General features: G+C 44.6%; 1 pseudogene; it reads left to right on the forward strand.

Annotated features, from left to right (window-relative positions):
- The first annotated feature begins 319 nt into the window (after positions 1-319).
- The window catches only part of LOC133784989 (alpha-mannosidase-like), a 30,606-nt pseudogene continuing 15,535 nt past the window's right edge, over positions 320-15,390 (forward strand).

Genomic DNA, 15,390 nt, shown 5'->3' on the forward strand with positions numbered 1-15,390 from the left:
CACAGATGGGAGAATTGACGGGAATGTTTTAGATGGGTTAGCTAAGGATTATACAGTGTCAGGTATAGGTTTATTGTGGTATAAGGATCGGATTTGGAATCCGATGGACACTGGGATTAAATGGGAGATTCTGGATGAATCTCATACTACTCTCTTATTCTCTTTATCCAGGCATCATGAAATATGCATTAGGATATGAAAGCTTTATATTGGTGGTCAAGGATGGAGAGGGACATAACTGAATACATGGAAAAGTTCTTAACCTATTAGGCTATTTTAGCCTTTGAGTATTCCACAGTGGAAATAAGGAAACATCGCGATGGGTTTCGCAGTGGGGCTGCCTAGGATGGTGGGTCAGCATGAGTTGGTTTGGGTCATTATGGACCAATATTTAAAGTGAGTTCACTTCTATCAGTAAGGACAAGTAACACAGTTGATCAGTATTCAGATCTTTGTGTGAGAGAGGTATTACGTCTTCATAGAATTCGAGGCCTATCTTATCAGACAAAGACTCTATTATTACTTCCAAGTTTTGGGAAAGGTTGCAGAAGGTGATGGGCATATAGTTGGAATTTAATACAATTTATTATCCTCTGACTGATGGTAAATCAGAGAGAGAATTATCCAGTTATTGGAAGGGCATCTTATGAGATGGGTGAGATGTTATATCTGGATCCTGAGGTAGTTCAGAGGATCATTGAGGATATTAAAAAAAAGGGGTTAGAGCTTGGTGCTCGCTTCTCAGAGTAAATGGAAAAGTTATGATAATCTGAAATGCACGAACATGGAGTTCTAGGTGGAAGACTGTATCTTCCTTAAAATATTACCAAGGAAAAATGGGTGAGGAAATAAACACTACAATAAAATAGGACTACCACAACATTAAATTCTAACATTAATGAAAAAGTATTATGCTACATGTGTTAAAATTATAAGCGGGTTCACTCAAATTTTGGGTGCCATATGCTTACTTTTTTCATTTCTTTTTCCGCCAAGTTTAAAAGATTTATTTATCACTTTATTTAACTTTCTCTACATACTTCATCTTTCTTTGAGACCCATCTCTCTCGGTCTCTCACTCCCCTTCACGAAAGATAAATTCCATTTCAAATACTTGTAAACAACGATTCAAAGAAAAATGAGAAGGCTACAAAGGGACCAAGCCAAAGCAAATCTTCTCAGTACATCTAGTTTGTCCAGGCACTAAGAACCCAACAACTGCCACCCATCAATCCCTCTCTCTACACTTTTACTATCCATCTCTTCAACATTCCGTTCATTGGCCGTCCATTTCTCCAACACCACCCCTCTCTCAGTCTCGTCCTCTATTTCTCTGAAAACCCAGCAATGACTAACAATCTCTCCTTCCATATACCTCTTTTTTGTTTCAGGTTATTATTTCTGTATTAATATTTTAGAGTTTTTTTCAAAGGTAAATGAATCTATCTTTTTCTCAGTTATGATTTTTAATTTATTTCATGAGAGAGTAGTATTTCTCTTCATGTATATGTATTTTTAGCCTCTTATAACCCACTATTTCTATTGAAATTGCTTCAATCTTTTAAATTTCTCTATTCGTCATATTTCTCTAGACTGACGCAGCTATTTCTGTTCTACTTATTTCCATTGTCCTTATCTTCTTTACATTGATTTAAATAGTGTCAATTACTCAATATCAGTCACTGCCCACCAACAGAGGAAGACATTCCAGAAGGGAAAAGTTTGGTAAAATTTTGAGATTTCCTTACCCTTCAATGGATACTAAGGTGAGATTTTTAATGTTTCATTGTCTTAATTACTAATACTATTTCAGGTTGTAGTGGCATATAATCCTCTTGGTTGGCCCTGTATCGACATTGTTAAAATATCGGTAAGTATATGTTTGCTCAGTTCACATTATCATATATTAGAATATTTGAATGAATAGAATACTCTCTCCAATATGGTCTGAGAATCACAATTTCCACCAGGTTAATGATGTCAATCTCGTTGTTAAAGATTCTTCATGCAATACAATTAAGGCACAATATGTAAGTTTAGACAATGTTATAAAGAACTTGAGAAAGTTCTATGCACAAGCTTACTTGGGACAATCACCAAAACAAGCTCCAAAGTATTGGCTTCATTTTCAAGTTTCTGTACTACCGCTTGGTTGGAATACTTACTTTGTCTCAAAGACATCTAGTACAAGTAATTGAGTTCAAACTTGCTAGTCAAATTCTATTGAACATATAGTTGATTCTTATGAAGCTCACCATTAAGATACAATATCATACATTATGCATTAATTGTTTAATTGCTTTGGTTTCTTTTCCAACCTATTGAAGTAAACAAGCATTTACTCTCTAAGATAAAGACTCCACAAAATGATACCATTGAAGTTGTTCCTGGAGATTTAAAGCTGATCTTTTCGCTACCTCAGGACAACTAAAACGGATGTACAATTCTAAAGCCGAGGTAAGTTGATTAATTTTAAAAAGTAACCATGGAAATATTTCTTAACCTAGTAGTTACATATTATAAAATCAGGCAAGCCAACCACAATGGGCACTAAAAATGGAATGCTAACTTAAGTTTATATGTCAATTTTACATCTGTAAAGAACTTTTTTATTTCTTTTTTCTGACTTGACAAAAAAATTTGCATGCTAAAATAATGCTCATTTGATTGTCATATATTACAAGATTGATGTACCAATACAACAGAGCTATCTCTAGTATGGTTCAAGCACTGGTGATTCTGATTCTCAGGTAAGCACTTCATTGCTATGGTTGTTGAGTTATTCAAGTCCCAAATTTGTCCAAGCAATGCCTTCAGTACTTAAAATGATCTGTCTTGCAGGCTTCAAGGGCATATATTTTCCGGCCTAATGGGGCACCTCCAACTATTGTTTCAAGATCAGCAAGCACTTTCTTGCAGTTCAATGTATATATATGTTATTATTTATTTTCTATAAAAAATTATCAGACCAATTTATGATAATAAGCTTTGAAAACAACAAATTAACCGAGAGCTTCTAATTTTTTTTACTTCTGATCTGTTCTCTAATTTTATGCATTTTACAGGTTCCACTAAAGGTCATTCGTGGAGCTTTAGTTGATGAGATTCGCCAAGAGTTTAATTCATGGATCTATCAGGTTATTAACATATTTTCGGGTTTAACATTTTAGGCCATAATGTAAGAACCATAACTTGTTCTCTTATAATAGTATCAAATAAAAATGAAACACAATTAGATTGCAATTTTCTGCTCTTGGGAACTATCAGACCATTCACAAAATATAATTTCATTTTTAAGCCTTCATTTGGTAACCATAACTTTTCAGTTTATGTCATATTAGGTTACCAGGCTTTACAAGGACAAAGAACATGCTGAAGTTGAATTCACAGTGAATACAAACATACCAGACCAAGCAAATATATATATATATATATCAAGCAAATAATGAGACATATAGACTTAGTGTGTGTAGTTCTGAAAACTCTTTATTTTGAAAGATTGGTCCAATCCCCACAGATGATGGTGTTGGGAAAGAGGTCATCACGCGATTGGCAGCGAATATGGAAACGAACAAAGTTTTCTACACTGATTCGAATTGAAGGGATTTTCTGAAACGAGTAAGTATTTCTTATTAAACATAAGATACTGGTTTTGCTATCTTGATATATATGATCACCGACAATGGTTTCTCAGGTTCAAGATTATAGAGAAGATTGGTCCTTTTAGTTACTCAGCCTGTAGCAGGAAACTATTACCCAGTAAATTTTCTTAACGACTACTCCATATGATACTAACAAGTATTACCATTTTCTTGAAACAACATGAACAACTACTAACTTAAATGAACTCTTATATTTCTACTAATAGTAGTAATAATCTTCTATAACCTTTGGCTTTCCACTTTCTTCAGCTTAATCTTGGAATTTTCATGGCGGATAAGAAATCTGAATTATCGGTATTAGTTGATCATGCCACTGGGGGAGCCAGCATTGCAGATGGACAACTAGAGCTGATGCTGCACGGGTAAAAATTTCCACATATTCATATTCTCAACAATATACTAGTGAGCTCAAATATCATTTATGGAGTTGCCCTTTTAATTTTTCTAAAAGATAATTTTTTTTCGCTTTTTAAATGAAAGACGCATGATCCAAGATGATTCTAGAGGAGTTGGTGAAGCCCTTGATGAGACAGTCTGTGTTAAAGATACATGCAAAGGACTAATGGTAAGTTATTTCATAACAAATCACAACATATGGTGTTAAAAGTGCCTAGTTTAATCTTCTCATCAAAATTACTTCTTTCATACATTATTGCTTTCCCTTATATTTAGGTGCGAGGAAATTATTATGTGAGCATCAACAAGCCTCGTGTCGGGGCACATTGGCGCCGAAAGACCGGCCAAGAAGTTTGCTCACCACTTCTCTTAGCTTCCACACATGAGGTGTTCACATTATACATATATGGATTAATTATCTCTTACTTAGTAACACTATTCTAATATCTCTTAGCTTTCCTTATATTGTTTTTTCTTTTCCTAAAAGACTTTTTTATATTCCTTATCAAGATTTTTTAATTGTTGTTACATATTTTGTTCACAAATCAACATTTAAAGGCTATGAAAAGGTTAGAATAAACTGGTAAAATTAGTATAATTGCAGTTACATATTTTGCAAGCTCTACATATTTCTCTCCTTTTCTTTTCTTTGTACTTCCAACTATGTTGTTTTTCAATATTAGAATGCAAGGCTTTCTTTTGAGTGTGGTGTTTAACCAATTACTTGGTTATTGATTCAGCAGTAACAATTATTTTATTTATGTGCTTGAATGTTGTAGAAACTTCTTATTTGATTATGGATTTTGTGTTTATTTTTATATTTTTCTTTCCTTTTTTGTGATGCAAACCAAGTATGTGTTAAAATGCCTCAATGGACTAAGATTGTGAAATTTAGTGAATGATTCTTCTATAGGCTAATGTGGTTGTTGCTTATTGTTCTCTAGGCCTTTTTTTTTTTTTTATTTCAGTTTTAAATTTGGAAGTATATATATTATGGAATGACCTAAATAGTTGATTATTTGAAGATGAATTTTTGAGATAATATTTTTAAACATTTTAGTCCTAAAGATGATATGAATCTTAATTTTTATTTTGTTGTTTCTTAATGTTAAATTGAGGCACCTAGCCATTATGAAGGAAAGTATATATAATAATTTATTAGACTATCCTCATATATATTTCAAATATTAGAACTATGCCAGTGAAGTCCTCCTGGAACCCGTCCCTGTACTGGTTGCACGACCACAACCTCTGAAACCACTCTCCAGACAGTGTACCTATGTGCTACCTGGTCCCCTGGACAACCTTGTATCAGGGGACATTAGAGCCTACTATAAAAGACACCCCAATTCCACATGGGAGGGGGTTAGAAATTTTACTGTAGCAAGGCCACCATATTGAATGCAAATTGAGTTCATCATTGCTCTTTGGAAATCATTCTTCGAGTTTACACTTAGATTTCTAAAACTTTTCTTTTGATAATCTTGACTTTGCGATTTTTCTTACTTAACTTAGTTGATGAGTTCTCACCGTCAACAGTTTGGCACCGTCTGTGGGAACTTAAGTTCCAAGCTACTGTTCTACCATTACTTCCAGTGAGAAGAAATGCCAAGACGTTCGAAGCGACTTAGGGAGCCATGAGAGGTGGAGGTCCACCTTAACGGAGTCCAGCTGAAGGCCTCCATGAAGGATCCCCCTCCACCCAGAGATGTGGAGCCTCCAAGGGACCCTGAGGTTCCCGAGGGTGATAAAGAGGCCTCGTCACCGACTGTCCCGCCCGGGGGGAGTCCTCCAAGGGCACCACCAGGGAATGCCAATGAATTCCCGCTCCCTAAACTGCCACAAGTACCGAACTCCGGCTGGCAAGACCCGGGCCCCTCGACGCGTAGACATGATAAGAATCCCCGGGTCCATTCCATGAGCTCGAGTTTGAAATCTCGATTCTATGAAGATAAGATACGTGAGCTCCACCGTAAGAACCAACGGTTGGAGACCACCCTGGAGAACATGCAAGAGGTGCTGAATGGCCTATTGCAGGGTAAGTCGAGCGTGACTTTGCCCAAGAGAAAAGAGAAAGGTCAGGAGGGGGTGGAGACCACTGTACCCGTAGATGATGGGAGGACCCGACACTCCACCAGTAACACCCCCCGAGCGAAGCAACGCGAACATCCTGAACCACCGAAGCAGGCCCAAAAACCAAAACCAAGGACCGACGCTGCCCCTCGCAACGAGGACGAGGTCACCTCTAAAAGAGCACCCTCAGATTTACGGGAGGAGCTCAATAAAAAGAGGGCGGGTAAAGGGACCATGCCCCCTATGGCGCCTCGAGAGGGCAAGGGAAAGGCGGATCTTAACCCGTCCGCTTTGAGGGACTCTCTAAGCAAGAGGAGGCAGGACCTAGACACGGAGATGAGGAGCCTGCGAAGCAAGATCGTCACCGCCTCAGGCGGTCAGGCTTTTGAGGAAGAGTTCGACCATGAGTCACCCTTCGTGAGGGAGATTCAGGCCATCCGACTCCCTACCAATTTTAAGGAACCCAATATGACCCCCTACGAAGGAAGCACAGATCCAAAGTACCACCTGGACGCATTCAACGACCTGATGAAACTGAGAGGAATTGGTAGTGGAGCCATATGCCACTGCTTCGCCGTCACATTGAAAGGACCCGCCTACAAATGGTTCAAAAGATTAAGGCCGGGGTCCATCAGGTCTTGGCAGCAGTTTTCTGATGATTCCTTCAACAGCACCACGCCGTGCAGGACTACACGATGCCAGGCACTAGCCTGGCCAACGTGAAGCAAGGGGAAAATGAGAGCCTGAAGAGCTACATTCACAGGTTCAATATGGAGGCCGCGAAAGTGGGGAGCCTAACCCGCCGAGAGTTAAAAATGGCCATTACAGCCCGGGTGCGCCCTGGAAGGAAGTTGTGGGACAACATGCTGAAGAGGGAAGTCACCGACTTAGATGACTTCTACGAGAGGGCGCAAAAATACATTCGTGTGGAGGATGGCCACACAAACCTAAAGGCAGGAAAGGAGGGGTCCAACGCGAAGCCCCCAGCTAACGACGGGTCGAATGTAGCAAAGAAGAAAAGGGCGTATGATGGGTCGAGAGATGATCAGTAGAGAAATACCAAACGGGGGAGTGATCATAGGCAAGCGGCTTACACTTACTATACGAACCTTACAGATACCAGGGAGCATATTTACCTCACCAATGAGGACCGAGTTCCCTTCAAGAAGCCCCCACCAATGAGAAAGGACCGGTCCAAAAGGTATCCCAGTAGATACTGCCAGTACCACAAGGATATCGGGCACACCACGGCGGAGTGTATCCACTTGAAGGAGGAAATTGAGGAGCTCATCCGCAGGGGGCATCTAGGCCGTTACATCAGGAGGGAAAGGCCGAAGCCCGAGGACAAGCCTGCGACACCCCAGACGCAGGGGCGAGCCCCAGAAATACAGGGAGAGGTCCGAACCATTTTCGGAGGTCCAGGATTTGGGGGGGACTCTCGGAAGGGGCTAGATAGATATGCAAGAGAGGCCCGACAAAGTCCACCACCCTGCGTCATGAGTTTGGAACAATGACCCCCAAAAATCTTCAAGGGAGAAAATGACTCGATCACATTCACTGAGGAGGATGCGTGGGGGGTACATTTTCCCCACAACGACCCGCTGGTGTTGACAGTTCAGTTGGCAAATATGCGTGTGCATCGGGTCCTAGTGGTTAATGGGAGCTCAGTGGACATCCTGTATCGCCCCGCCTTGGAAAAGATGGGACTGGGCATTCGTCATCTAAAGCCCTGCCAATCTTCCCTATACGGATTCACGGGGGACTCAGTGCAACCCCTAGGGATGATCGAATTGGCACTCACCATGGGGGAGCAACCCCGGCAGACTACAGTCATGGCTATGTCGTAGTAGATTGTGCATCAGCTTTCAATGTGGTATTGGGGAGACCATCCCTAAGAGAATTGAAAGCCATAACTTCTATATATCACCTGGTTGTCAAGTTCCCAACTCCAGGAGGGGTCGCTAGCATGAAGGGAGAACAGAAAGAAGCAAGGGAGTGCTACAACACCTCACTCCGTGCGCCTGTGAAACTGCGGGAACCAATGGCCATGGTGATACATGAGGTGCTACGTGTGCCTGCGGGGGGTCCGCAGGAGCTGGACCCTCAGGTCGTGGAGGATTCAAGAGCAGAACTAGTGGAGGAAGTAGAGGAGGTTATAGTAGTGGAAGAACCGTTGAGAAAATTGAAGGTAGGAAGAAGCCTGCAGAGTGACGTGAAGAAGGAGTTGATAAGGTTTTTGAAGGATAATCTAGATGTATTCGCATGGAGTCATGAAGATATGGTGGGTATAGACCCCAGTGTTACGTGCCACCATTTGAATATCTCCCAGGAAGCGAGGCCCGTTAGGCAGAAGAGGCGGGCGCTAGACCTAGAAAGGTACGCGGCCTTAAAGGAAGAGGTCGACAAGCTGAAGGCCAATGGGTTTATCCGTGAGTCTTTTTACCCTATGTGGGTGTCGAATCCAGTACTAGTCCCAAAGCCAAATGGGAAATGGAGGACCTGCATCGATTTCTCAAACCTGAATAAAGCTTGTCCTAAGGACAGCTTCCCGCTCCCAAGGATAGATCAGTTAGTAGATGCGATGGCAGAACATGAATTACTGAGCTTCATGGACGCCTACTCGGGGTACAACTAGATTCCAATGAACCCAGCAGATGAAGAGCATACATCATTCATTACGGATAAAGGGCTTTACTGTTACAAGGTGATGCCCTTCGGGTTGAAGAACGTGGGTGCCACCTATCAAAGGTTGGTCAATAAGATGGTCGCTAACCAGATAGGAAGGAACATGGAGGTGTATGTTGATGATATGTTAGTAAAGACCAAGAATGCAACAGAGCTCAACAAGGACCTTGGTGAGATGTTTGACACACTTAGGAAGTACCGAATGAAGTTGAATCCCGTCAAGTGCACCTTCGGTGTATCCTCAGGAAAATTCTTGGGCTTCATGGTCAACTCCAGAGGCATCGAGGCCAATCCTGACAAGATAAAGGCCCTGATAGAGATGAGCCCGCCTAAGTACAAGAAGGAAGTGCAATGCTTAACGGGAAGGGTGGCGGCCCTTAATAGATTTATTTCGAGGTCAACCGATAAGTGCCTCCCCTTCTTTAACATCCTCAAAGGAAGCAAAAAGTTCGCTTAGGATGAGGAATGTGAAGAGGCATTTATCAAGCTGAAGGAGCACTTGGGGAAGCCATCCCTGTTGGCGAAACCTGAGAAAGGCGAGAAGCTATACCTATACTTGGCAGTGTCTGAACATGCCATAAGTACAGCCTTAGTTAAAGGGGAGAAGAAACAGCAACAGCCCTTGCATTATATCAGCAAGCGTTTGGTGGACACGGAGAACCGGTACCCAGAGATTGAAAAGTTGGCCTATGCATTGGTTGTGGGCTCGAGGAAGTTGAGGCCCTACTTCCATGCGCACGCAATTGAAGTTCTCACGGATAGTCCTTTAAGGCAGGTCCTGCATAAACCTGAGACCTCAGGGAGGCTGATGAAATGGTCGATCGAGTTGAGTAAGTTCGATATCGTGTATACTCCAAGAGCTTCCGTCAATGGACAGGTGCTGGCAGACTTTATAGTGGAGTTTACCCGTCAACCGAATGGAGGAAGAAGTGAAGAAGGGGAGCAGCCTATCATAGAGGAAGAACGGGGGGACCTTAAGGAATGGAGTCTGCATGTGGACAGGGCGTCCAATGAGGGAGGATCTGGAGAAGGCATCATGATGACAGGACCTGAGGGACACAAGATGTATTGTGCGATTCGGTTCGGGTTCGAGGCCTCCAATAACGAGGCGGAGTACGAGGCGCTCCTAGCTGGCTTGCATTTAGCCCAGGAGCTAAAAGTGACGCGTCTTCGTATTTTTAACGACTCTCAGTTGGTGGTATACCAGGTAAAGGGGGAATATCAGGCAAGGGGACCCAAGATGGCAGCCTACTTGGAAAGGGTGAAAGGCTATAGGGGACGGTTAGTAGCATATAGCATAGAGCAGATCCCCAGAGAAAGGAATTCCCATGCTGATGCACTCGCGAAGCTGGCTTCCACCAAGGATGGGGACATCTTGGAGTCGATACCCGTGGAGTACTTACCCAAACCCAACATCGTAAGCGTGGACGTGCATATGATTAGTGTCCCAAAGGAGTCGTGGGCGGAGCCGATTAAAAGATACTTGGAGGAAGGAACCTTGCCTGTGGACCAGAAAGAGGCCCGAAGGTTGGTGTATAAGGCAGCTAGATACACCTTGATAGATGGGGTTCTATACAAGAGAGGGTTCTCAATGCCACTTCTGCGATGTGTAGAGAAGGAGGAGGCGTTAAAGGTACTGCATGAGATACATGAAGGAGAATGTGGTAACCATGAGAGCGGACCGTCAACGGCTAGGAAGGCCATAAGACAAGGGTACTACTGGCCTTCAATGGAAAAAGATGTAAGCGACTTTGCCAAGAAATGAGACAAATGCCAGAAACACGCTAACTACACTCGGAGGCCCCCAAATGAGTTAATTAGCCTGACCAGCCCCTGACCCTTCGCTATCTGGGGGATAGACTTGATCGGCGCCCTTCCTGCGGGTAGAGGAGGGGCGAAGGACGCAGTGGTAGCTGTGGACTATTTCACCAAGTGGGTTGAAGCAGAGCCACTCGTGAAGATAACTGCCAAGCACATCACTTCATTCGCCAACAAATTCATTGTCTGCAGATACGGAGTGCCCTACAAAATCATTTCTGACAACGGCACCCAATTTGAGGGGGGGCCTTTGAGGAATATTGTAGGGAAAGGGGGATAAAGAGAAGTTTTTCAGCAGTAGTACACCCACAGGCCAATGGGCAAGTGGAGGCCATTAACAGGGTTCTTAAAAAGAACCTAAAAACCAAGTTAGAAAAGATGAAAAGAGCTTGGGTGGAAGAGCTGCCGAATGTGCTATGGGCATACAGAACCACCCCTCGCACGACCACTGGAGAGTCCCCATTCTCCTTAGCATATGGGTGCGAGGCCGTCCTCCCAGTTGAGATGCAGGTGAGTTCCTTCAGGGTACAGGCATATGGAGACAAGGCCAATCGCGTAGCTCTGGCTGAGAGCTTGGACATGCTAGAAGAGAGAAGGGAAAAAGCACAAATGAGGGTGGTGATATACCAACAGCGCGCAACAAGGTACTACAACTTAAGGGTGCATGAGAGAACTTTTAGAGTTGGCGACCCGGTGCTGAGGAAGGTACTCCCCAACACGCGAGACCCAGGAGCAAGAGTGCTTGGGGCGAACTGGGAGGGGCCCTACCAGGTTGCTCAGTGCATACCCCCAAACACTTATAAGCTGGCGCGCATGGATGACACCATCGTACCTCGAGCATGGAACGCGGAGCACCTTAGGAAGTACTACCCGTAAGGCGCCCACGCCCAGTGCTAAAAGGATAGGTTCTCAAAAGTGTTGCATGTTATCTTAGTATGGTAGAGAAGAATCAAAGAGGTTACTTAGATAACCTCCTGAGTAGGTGTGAGTTTTTTTTTTTTATTTTCTATGAGAATCTTATATGTATCGCTGTAGGCAGAATTCTATGAATGAAACTGTTTGCAACTTCATGTGTTACTCTCCTTCGCTACGCGGGCATCAGCCAAAGTGCCCGCTGAAATAAATTTCACCAAACACTTGGGGGGCAGGACAGGAGGCAAAAACATGCAGCTAGCAAGGGGAACCTAAAAAGGGCTCCTAAAAAGGACCCTCTAACGGAGGATCCTAAAAAGGACCCCTTCCCTCCTAAAAAGGAGGCTCCTAAAAGGGACCCTCTACCAAGAGGATCCTAAAAACGACCCCCTATCAGGAGGACCCTATGCACCAGAAGGATCCTAAAAAGGGCCCTCCATCAGGAGGACCCAAAAGGGACCGTGACCCTAAAAAGGACCCTTTAACGGGGGATTCTAGAGGGACCCCCTATATCAGGGCCTTAAGCGAAGTCCTTACAAGGCATCCCCTGAGATCACAAGGATTAGCTACCTTTGTGAACATCAAGGAGGCCATAGGGACTTACAAAAAATATATATATATGGTAACGACAATAATAAGTCTAGAGCGGCCACCAAGCCGTCTAGCCAAAAAGGGTCCTAAAAGAGACCCTTGCAAAAATAGTACTATGAATAACGACGAGAAGGACGCTTCTCGCAAAAAAATAATAAGCGCGCACAAGAATATATAAAAGGATAGCCAGAACCCAAGGGGTCAAAATATCCTTATAAAAGTAATCAAGAGGCACCAAAAGAGGTCCCAGTGAACCCTTTCACATGGGTTCCAAAGGACCTCCAGCCTGGTAAATAAAAGAGGGGAACCAACCAAACCCCATCATACAGGTTCAAAAGGACCTCAAATGCAGTAGAATAAGAGATAAATAGCAACACATATATACATACATTGAAAAAGAAAGTTTTGAAGACAGTACACGAGTTACAAAAGAAAAGTAGTAATGACAATCATATTACAAAGGCTCAAAATACAAACAAACAAAAAAAAGAACGTACACCCATGGTGGGCTAGTTGACAAAAGTTATGAAACAAATACTTCAGGGCCTCCTACCGCGGGCACTCCACATGGCCGCTCGAGCGACAGCGTGCTCACCAAAAGAAGAGAAATCAAAATTGGGATCCTGCCTCCACACGTTGTAAAGGGCACGGTCTATGGACCTGTGCTCAATGGTAGTCTTCTCCGCCTCCAAGGAAGCATTTCTCTCCTGCAACGTGGCAACATTGGCCCTAGAAGCCTGGAGTTCAGTCCTGATAGCCTCGACTTCGGCCTCCAACTGAGTAACTCTCTGCTGCGACACGGCCACGATGGTCTTGGCCCCCTGGAGTTCGCTCTCCAAGCTGGTAACTTGGCCCTGTAGCTCCTTGGCCTTGGCAACCATTTTCTTCCTCTTTAGTAATGAGTTGGAAAGTTTGGTCCGAACCCTTGACAACTTAGCCTTGGTTTCATTAAGCTCTCTCTTAAGCTCCTAAGCCCGTGTTGCAAGACGGTCCCTCTCGATGCACGACGCGGAAAGATTGCCAGCCAAGTCGGCAAACCGCAGAGCCACAGTATAGGCCTACACAAGAAAGTTAACAACAACAACAATAAGTGACAAAAACAAAAAATATATGCATAAACACCTGTACATAATAGGGCCAACGCGAGGTGCGGGAACTCACCCAAGTCATGGTGCGCCTTAGGTTTTCCCCAAGGTCCGACTGAGCCACATTCCCAAGGCCATTCCAGTCGGATACGGGGAGGCTTGAGGCAAGTTGGGTGTATTGCTGCCCGTAAGACGTTGCCATCCGAGTCACCCAGGGCTCCCCATCCGCACCAGGGGCGCCTGGCTGGATGAGGACAGACGACCCGCTCGCCGAAGTGGGAGGGGGCCCGGTGAAAGTGGAAAACTGAGGCTCTGGTAGATCAGAGGGAGGCTCCGGAAGGTCGGCGTAGTAAGTCCTCGATGATCCAGGGTCGAGAGGAGCCTGAGGGAAGGCGTCGTAGCCCTCAGGGTCAGGGCAAACATAACACCCCGGTGCGACATGCTGGTCTCGAGATTGGAAGGCCATGTCCTGGTCATAGGAGTCATAAGGGGGGCATCCCCCGGGGGACAAGGATCGCTGGTGAGGTCCCCCGCGTTCATGGGGGGCTTCCCCCAGCTCCTCCTCAGCCTCACCATCGTCTGGGAAAGGCTCAGCCGGTGCAGCCATTGTCTTCTTAGACCCAAAAATCGACCACAGGAACTTGGGGTCTGAAACCGGGGACAACTGGTGGAGGTTGAGATTTTCCATGGTGAATAAGAATGTCGCCTTCTTCATGGAAGGGTCAGCATTAATGAGGTCCTTCACGGTGTCTGCCTCTGACCCAACGACCGCGGGAACACCAAATTTCTCTGCATGATCCACGCCATTGTCAATGCGAACATAAGTACAAAACAGTAAGTTCTAACAAAAAGAAAAAGAGGACCAGGGTACTTACTGGGGGTGGCGCGGAAGTGCTCATGGACAGAGAGAGGGCCCTCTACGAAGAAAAACTCTTGTTTCCAAGACCCCGTATTGGACACTGAGCCCTCTATCAAGGGGAGCTCGTTATTGGCCTTTTGCAAATAGTAGAAGCCCTTGGACTTGGGAGAGGCCATGAGGTTGTACAAGAAGTGCACCTCTTGCGTCGTAGGAGCGCGTTTAGCCAGTTCCTTGAACACCACAAAAAGGCAGCTCAAGGTCAACCAATTGTTGGGTGACAGCTGAAGGGGGGCCAGGTCGAAATAGTTAAGGACCGCTACAAAAAACGGGTGCAAGGGGATGGTGCCACCCACCTTCAAAATGTGCTCGCTCAAAGCCACAAGGCCGGCCCTAGGGCGGTCAGCCCGACATGTCTCCAGAGGAGCGTATAAGGCGTATTATGGGGGAACACGATAGTGCTTCACAATTTCTTTCAATTTATTCTCGGACACATGCGACACCAGCTCGGACGCCAGTAAAGGAGCGTCGTCCTGTTCCTAGATAGATACCTGTCGTCGTGCCCTCGACATATCTGCAAAATCAAAAGAAAAATGTGAGGAAGAGACAGAACACTTGACCCTCCATTTTTTCTTCCTAGCAAGAGTCTTCCATCAAGGGAGCGACTGCGGAAGCGCTGAGCTAGGAAAAACCGAGACTAGGGGCTGAGGAGAAGCGGAGGCAGCCCCATGACAGTCATTAGGCGAGGATGGGCTGGAAGGCTCGGGCGGAAGGTGTCCCTCCATAAACTCCAACTCCCTCTGCAACTCTAAAAGGGTCACCCTAAGGCTCGCTACATGGTCACTAAGGTCTGAGGGGAAAGGTGCTCCGTCTCCTCCTGACACCGAGTCAATTTCGCTCTCCAACACCCAAATTTTACACCTAAGTTCAGCCATGTACTCAAGATGGCGGATACGCGCTTGCCTTAAGGAGTCATAGTCCTAGTAGGGGTTTTCCTCAGGGGACTCTGAGTCTGAGGACATGTCAATAAATTCAACCCCCGGAGGTATGTCGGACGGGCCGTCACCGGCCATGAGACCTCGTCCCAAAAGTAAAAAGCGGTTCACGTATAAACGAGGGGATGGCTACAAAACACAAAGGAATAGGCTTAATACCTCTAGATGCAAATACCCAAAATGACCCACTACAGAGTATAAAAAAGAGGGGCATGCAACTGGGCAAACTCACTACGAGCTCAAGCCATGGTCCCCCATCCCGAGTGACGCTAATTTGGATCCAATGAAGACCAGGGAAAAAGAGAATATACCTCAAG

This window comes from Humulus lupulus, chromosome 6 (genome assembly GCF_963169125.1).
Source record: "Humulus lupulus chromosome 6, drHumLupu1.1, whole genome shotgun sequence".
Classification (NCBI taxonomy): Eukaryota; Viridiplantae; Streptophyta; class Magnoliopsida; order Rosales; family Cannabaceae; genus Humulus; species Humulus lupulus.